The sequence below is a fragment of the Scylla paramamosain genome, chromosome 7 (genome assembly GCF_035594125.1).
Source record: "Scylla paramamosain isolate STU-SP2022 chromosome 7, ASM3559412v1, whole genome shotgun sequence".
Taxonomy (NCBI): domain Eukaryota; kingdom Metazoa; phylum Arthropoda; class Malacostraca; order Decapoda; family Portunidae; genus Scylla; species Scylla paramamosain.
The window spans coordinates 19272128-19279939 of record NC_087157.1 but is presented as its reverse complement, the minus strand read 5'-3'; the positions used below and the strand labels follow the sequence as shown (position 1 = coordinate 19279939).

The 7812-nt window shown below is 38.1% G+C and overlaps 1 long non-coding RNA gene across 1 annotated transcript in view; it reads left to right on the top strand.

The window, feature by feature from the left end:
• The window catches only part of LOC135102187 (uncharacterized), a 27526-nt gene extending 20714 nt beyond the window's left edge, over window positions 1–6812 (top strand). Inside the window, exons 2-3 of the long non-coding RNA XR_010269579.1 lie at window positions 1656–1709; window positions 6736–6812. This is a non-coding gene — a long non-coding RNA (uncharacterized LOC135102187). The remainder of the gene's footprint in view (window positions 1–1655; window positions 1710–6735) is intronic.
• The last annotated feature ends 1000 nt before the right edge of the window (window positions 6813–7812 follow it).

The window sequence follows — 7812 nt, the reverse complement described above, 5'->3', positions numbered from 1 at the left end:
GAAGGCAGACGGTCAAACAGATAGGCAGGGAGGCAAGCAAGCAAGCAAGCAAGCAAGCAAGCAAGCAAGCAGGGAGGCAGACAGACTAACGGGCGGGGAAAGAGGTGGATGGACATACAAAAAAGAAAGAAAGAAAGCAGGCAGACAGACAGGGTGACAGGGAAATAGTCAGGCTAACTTGAAGAGGATAGGCAGGCAAAGAAGCAGGCAGACAGGCAGGCAGGCAAAAATAGAAGGCAAGGAAGCAGACAGACAGACAGACAAATAGACAGAGGGACAGATGGATGTGCGGGCAGGCACAGACATGGACAAAGTAGTTTTAAATAGCGGCAGAAACTGGAATATTTCATTCCAATGAATATATTTTCACAATTTTTTTGTAAAATACTTTAATAAATAGTTTATCGTGCCCTGCAGTGAGTACTTAACCAAAAGTCTAACTGAATTAGTCAGTGGGATATTAATACAGCATAATGTTTGCACAATATAAACGTATGCCTCTTCCGTTACTCGTATATTCTTTCGTGATAACAATTACTGTAAGCGAAGAAAATGCAAACATAGTGTGCTAACTATATTTTTCTCTCATGGCCTCGTATTTACGGTATGCCATTTTTCGTGCACAATACGTAGTTGTCATTGATTTCCTAAAACTACTAAATATACCAGAAGACAGACCTACTGACCCATTCTCGTAAATATTGTTCCACTCGTAATGTTACACCACACACACACACACACACACACACACACACACACACACACACACACACACACACACACACACACACACACACACACACACACACACACACACACAACATTAATACAAATAGATGCGCTGCAACAAAGCAACAGAGATTGGGATGCTCATTCTTACAGAGCATTATAGTGAACATGTGAGGCAGAGATAAACAGACAGACGCAGACAGACAGATTGATTTAAAACACTTAGTAACATGTACTTGTTATAAGCAATTCTAAGTGACCATTACTTTCCCGTTCATTCCCATTCATTGAAGCATTTCAGTGTTGAGACGCAAAGGTAGTGTAAGTGTTGAGGCAGCGGTGGTAGTGGCCCCTTCACCTCGCAGCGAGGCAGGAAGTGGAGGCGAGGGACACCAGCAGTGACTGGCCTGAAGGCGCCTTGCGTCCCGCCTCCTCTGTGCGACCCTCTCCCTTGATTGCCTTCATGCATCAATCGCAGCATGACTTGTGCTCCTCCTCTTCAGTCTCACTTAACTACCACCTTCATATTCTAGACACCGCTGAATGTTGGCAAGCTTTACATTTATTATTTTTGCTTCTTTTTATTTTCTTATTTGATCTTGTTATATATGTAATGGTGTTTGTTCGTTTTATTTTGTTGCAGCTGTTGTGCATATTTAACATTCTCAGCGTTTGAACTGTGTTCTGTTTTCAGTGTTGTTTTCCATGTATCCATGTGTTCTTGCTTGGAGGAATTTGACACGTTTTATTTATGACATTTCGTGTTTTTGTTCAGTATTTATTCTTTCCTCTTTTGTTCATGTGTATGTTGTTAACTCATGCAGTAAATGATTTCTGGTGGTTCTGTTTATGATGCTTCATTTTTAGCTCTTTTTAGAATAGTGAAGCTGCATCACTTTTTTATGTGGATGTTTTGATATTTTCAGGAAAGGATGGCAGGTGGTGCCGCGGTGAACACTCCCAACACATGCAGGAGGAAAGTGAGTACCTGCTTCATTACATCATGTGCCCTCTATTTTGATCTCGCTGTTAAACTTTTTTTTTTTATTCATGTCAACGGAAACCTGTCACTGTTGCCTGCCTTTCTCCTGTCAGCTTCCCACGAATCTGTGAAGGAAAGAAAGGATGTGCTTCCATGGTATCGTGTCAGTAGTGTTATCCATTGAAGGATTAGTTTAAACCTTTTTCCAATGCGTTGTTTTTGTCTCCCATTTTTCTGCCTTCCTAGGGTATATATATGAAAGAAGACAGAATGTAAATTTAGTCTATAATGTTCGTTTCAACATCTTACAGGGAAAAAAGTCCTTTGAGGATTGACCGAGAATCTTTTTCAAAACTAAAATTTTTGTATTCCAGTCTTCGTGTGCTTATTTTAATGTATGCATAGAGAAAAGAAGGATACGAAATCATATGTTTTCTATAATGGTGTCATCTTTTTGGTATAAATATTTACTTAGAGATTCAATTGAAACCTAACAATTAGCTGTCATTTTTGCGTTCGTTTTATATATATATATATATATATATATATATATATATATATATATATATATATATATATATATATATATATATATATATATATATATATATATATATATATATATATATATATATATATCTTTTGTATGTACGAATATATGAGTGAAGAAAGGAAAGATGTAATTACAAAAAACTTTCCACAATAACAGGAATATTCACTTGACTTTTTAGGTAACAAATATCAAATCTAATTTATATGTCTATTTATCCTTTGTGTGTTTTACCGTTATGTAGATTAATAATATTTTGCACGTTATGATAAAGTGTCCTAGGAAACTATTACTGTAACGCATTTCATTTAGTGTGAATTTGGTTTCCACGTAAAAAAAAAAAAATTCTCCTTCTATGGAGAAAAGATATTTATATTTTCTTTGTTCAATTGGTATTGATATTATTTTTAACTCTGATTTCCCGGGAAGCGTTACCACCATGATATTTGTGACCTAACCTTAGGTAACTTTTTAGCGTCATAACCTTTGTTGCAGCTTTATTGAAGTAAAATCAAAGAGAGGAAAGCTTGTATAGTTCTGTGAAGTGTTCTTATTTGTCTCTGTGTGTGTTGATTGTCGCCTTGAAAAGTCAAGGTGACGTGGGCCTTGATGACTAGAGCCGGCCCACACTATTTGTCTCCCTTTTTTTAGAGGCTCGTCGTTGTAGATTTCTGAAAATATTAGTTTTCCTCACGTTTTTATTTTCCTTGTCAGCGAATGAAAGATAATTTATGATTTTCTTAATCATTTAGTAACGTATTTAATATCTTTGGAGGGATCATTCCCGTAGCGGAGCGAGGGGGCTCTATTTTTGTTACCGCACATCTGTACACCCCACCGCTCCCGCCTGGCCCTGGAGGGCACAACGATGATTTGGCCAGGAGCACCTTTTGATGTCCATCGTATATAAAAGTTTCGATTTCATTTTCGGAAACACTTCTTGGTAACTTTTGAAGGCGTATCTTTGTTATTTTATGTAATTTCTTCGTCAGACTCACCCTTTTTTTTTTTTTTTTTTGCTGTATTTTGCATATTTCGATTTATCGGCATGTGGGCGAAGGTTTCTGCCTCGCAACTCGCGCAACTATCGCCTCATCACTACAGATCGAGCTTGATCGCACAAAATGTGCCAATTATTTGCCATAACTCACTTCATATATGGGAAGGGGTTGTGGGAAGAAGGTGTTTTGAGGAATAAAAATAGGAGAAATTAGTTAAATCTAGAAAGGTAGCTAGCTCAGGGAAGGTGAGAAATAGCTTAAGTATTTACCACACAAAATGTAGCAGTATTTTGAATAAAATAGACTTGCTTAGAAGAATAGTGTGTGTAGAGAAATTTGATATCATTGCTTTAACTGAAACTTGGTTTGATATGTGAGGAAAAGTATTTAATCCAGAGCTCAAGATAGATGGTTATACATTGTTCTATAAAGATAGGGAAAACAGGAGAGGAGGAAGCGTCGCGTTATACGTTAGGGACACATTACAGTGTTGTATTAACAGTAGATTTAAAACAGATAACAAAGCAAAGTCGATATGGGTAGATATTAAGGAAGGATCACAGTCAGTAGTACTGGGAGTAGTTTACAGACTACCGACCAGTACAAAGGAAATTAACACCTCACTGTGGCAGGAAATAAATAGAGCAGGCAGGTACAGTCAGGTATGTGTGGTAGGAGATTTTAATTTTAGGAATATCGACTGGAGTCTGATGGTGGGTAACAAGGAAGCACAGGAATTTCTTCAGGTAATTCAGGTAGTCTGTCCCGCTACAAGTCGTAGAACCCACAAGGGGGAATAATATTCTAGATTTAATTCTTACTAACAGGGAGGAAGCAGTCACGCAGGTAGAGGTTGAAGGACAGCTAGGTAACAATGACCATAGGGAAATTAGGTACAATTTAAAATAGGAAGAAACTTTTAGAAGCAAAAACACTAGTAAAATACTTGACTTTAGGAGAGCAGAATTTGAGGAATTAAAAAGGTACCTCCAAGGAGTTGACTGGCAACAGATGCAGGGTGAGGTCAGGTCCGGGACTGAGTTGAGAGAGATAAGGCAAGATGTGAGAGGTGAGGTGAGGTGTGAGGGTGTAGGACAAGAGGAGGTAAGATATGTTCGGAAGGGGCGGAGGAGAGAGGGAGGGGGAAATGGATGTGAGTATGGTGGAATGTGAGGTCATGCTGAAATGAGAGAGGCGAGGTCGAGGCGAGTAGATGAGGGAGTAGAGAGGATGGTAGGGGCCGAGATGAGGGAATTAGGTGAAGTAAATGTAGATGAATTGTATAAATATTTCGTAGATAAAGTTCATACAGGTCAGTTGGCATATATCCCGTATAGGGCAATAAGATCACAGAAAAATTATCCTAAATGGATGACTGCTAGATTAAAACATTATATAGGGTGGAAGAGAAGTATATATAAGACATTAAGGGCAGGTGAAGAAGTTTTAAGGTCACAATATAATGAATTAGTTAGAACAGTCAGGAACTTAACGAGGAAAGCTAAGGGCAATTATGAATTAAGTGTAGCCAATCATGTGAAGACTGACCCCAAGGGATTTTATCAGGAATAGAGGACGAAGAATAAGGATACTATAGGTCCATTAAAGGCATCAGATGGGGAGCTGATTAGTTCTGAGGAGGAGATTAGTAAAATTCTGAATGTGTATTTTTTATCTGTCTTCACCCAGGAAAACATGCAGGATATGCCAGATAGTGAACAGATGTTTAGAGCAGATGAGAATCAGAAGCTGACAGATATTTCCCTAACTAGAGAGATAGTGGAAGAAGAGATAGATATGCTAAAAAAAAGTTCAAGACACCAGGACCAGATGAAATATATCCCAGAGTACTTAAGGAATGCAAAGAGGTTATTAGTGAGCCGTTAGTTTCTGTCTTTAGGAAATCACTTGAGTCAGGTGAGGTACCAGTAATGTGGAAGCAGGCTAATGTAGTACTCATCTTTAAGAAAGGAGATAAAACTTTAGCATCTAACTATAGATCTGTCAGCTTAAATTCAGTTATAGGTAAAATATTAGAGTCAATAATAGCGAGGAACATTAGGGAACATTTAGACAAACATAACTTGATCAATTAATCACAGCATGGCTTCACGAAGGGGATGTCTTGCATGACAAACTTGTTAAGTTTTTAGAGTAAGGTGTACGAGGCAGTAGATAATGGTAATATGTATGATATCTTCTGTCTGGACCTTACTAAAGCACTTGACAAGGTACCCTATGAAAGGCTCCTGAGAAAGGTTAGGGCACACGGGATAGATGGGAAAGTGTTAGGCTGGATAGGGTTGTGGCTTAGCGACAGGCGAGAAAGAGTTGTAATAAACGGCTCGAAATCCGAGTGAGGTCATGTAATCAGTGGGGTGCCACAGGGATCAGTATTAGGGACATTGTTATTTCTAATATATATCAATGACTTGGAAAGTGGAATTAGTAGTGATGTTAGTAAATATGCGTATGACACAAAGATACTCGTAGATTAGTTAGATCAGAAACGGGTGCCTTCGCCTTGCAGGCAGATTTAGATAGGATGAATGAATGGACGGACATATGGCAAAAACAATTTAATATCAATAAATGCAAAGTACTTAGCGTAGGTAGAGGAAACCCACACAGTAGGTACACATTAAACGAACAATCTCTGGTAGTTACAGGGTACGCGAAAGATTTAGGAGTTATAGTTACCTCTGAACTCCGTCTAGGAAAACAATGCATAGAGGCCAGAAACAGGACAGATAGGGTACTACGATTCATTTTTAGGAGTGTTAAAAGTTGAAGGCCGGAAGTAATATTAATGATATTCTTGACGCTGGTCAGACCTCATCTAGATTACGTTGTGCAATTCTGGTCCAGAAGACCAGGGAAGATATAGGTCTATTAGAATCAGTACAGAGGAGAATGACAGAAAGGATACAGGGGATGAGGAGTATTCCTTACGAGGCGTGATTGAAGTTATTAAAATTACATTCTTTAGAGAGACGTAGGTTAAGAGGGGACGTGATAGAAGTCTTTAAGTGGTATAAGGGTTATAACAAGAGGGATGTATGCGAAATTCTTTGGATCAGCATCCAGGGTAAAACAAGAAATAGCAGGTTCAAGCTTGGAAAATTTAAGTTTAGGAAGGAGATAGTAAAAATTGGTTCTTGAATAGAGTGGTAAATGAGTGGAACGGACTCATTAATCATGTTGTTAGTGCTAGGACATTAGAGAGTTTTAAGAGAAGATTAGACAGTTTTATGGATGGGGAAAATAGATGGAAATAGGTAGGTATATTTCATAAAGGGACTGCCACGTGTAAGCCTGGTCGCTTCTTGCAGCTTCCTTTATTTCTTATGTTCTTATGTTCTTATGATAGCCAGTCTTGGTTGACACCATCAGACTCAGACACTTTTTTTTTTCTTTTTGTCTTTAGGGTCTAACACAGTCCTCTGATTTTGTGTTTGTCTTGTCGGATGCAGCAGCGGCGGGAGCTTTTTCCTTCCTCGCGGCCAGACGACGCGGACTGGCTTTTTCCTGCTCTTCCTGACACACTCACAGTTTACCGGTGAGTGAAGGGGACGGAGCTGTTTTTGTAGCGCAATGTACGTCCTTCCATTTTTAGGTTTACATTTAAGTGAAGCCTGTCATGCTTGCCTATGTTTTTCCATGTGCATGTAAGGTAAGGCTGCTTGGCAAAGTGTCTGTCTCACTGCAGACACTTGCTTTATGCTGTACTGTAATAAACAAGTAATTTCTCAATGTAAAGGAAACAGTGAGTCACAAAAGTGCCTCTCAGTACGATGTGGTAATGAAAAGCAGAATATGAAATAAATAGATAGTAAATAATTGAATAAATAAATAAATAAATAAATAAATAAATAAATAAATGGACAAATTAATGCATACCTTGTAGAAGTTTTCCTACCTGCTGAGCTTACCATAGCAAATACACTGATATGCTACAAAAAATGCACACAAGTATATGAAGATGGAAAAAAAATGTGGGAAGTCTGTCTTGTGTTGTTATTTCTATGGTTACTGCTCTTCAGAATTTGCCATCAGCATGCGTCTCTCCTTCCCCACGCTGACGCTACACAAGACTTTCACCTTTATTCCGTTCCCTTTCAACAGTCCAGGAGTCAAGCAGTATCTTCATTCTTTCATCCCTTTCATTAGTAAAACTCTGGAATTCTCTGCCTGTTTCTGTTTTTTCCCCTTCCTGTGACTAGTTGTTTTTAAGAGTATTGAGGCACTTCCAGAAACATATTTAGTTTTTTTTTTATTGACTTTTATTTTTTTATTTTTTTTTTGTCTGTATGTATGGAAGCGGCAACTGAAAAGATTTATTTTTTTTTGTTCCTCTGTTTGCCATTCGCCAAGAAGATATGAGAGCGTGAGTATAAATAATGGCTATATGCAGATGTAAGAATACCATTTTTTAGTGACTCTAAATTAAACATGCATTGCATTGTTTACTCCAGTTTACTCAAGTTGAACCGTCCGATATCTTTTGCATCTAAATGATTTTTGTGTTCACCTATTTGAATTTTTATTTC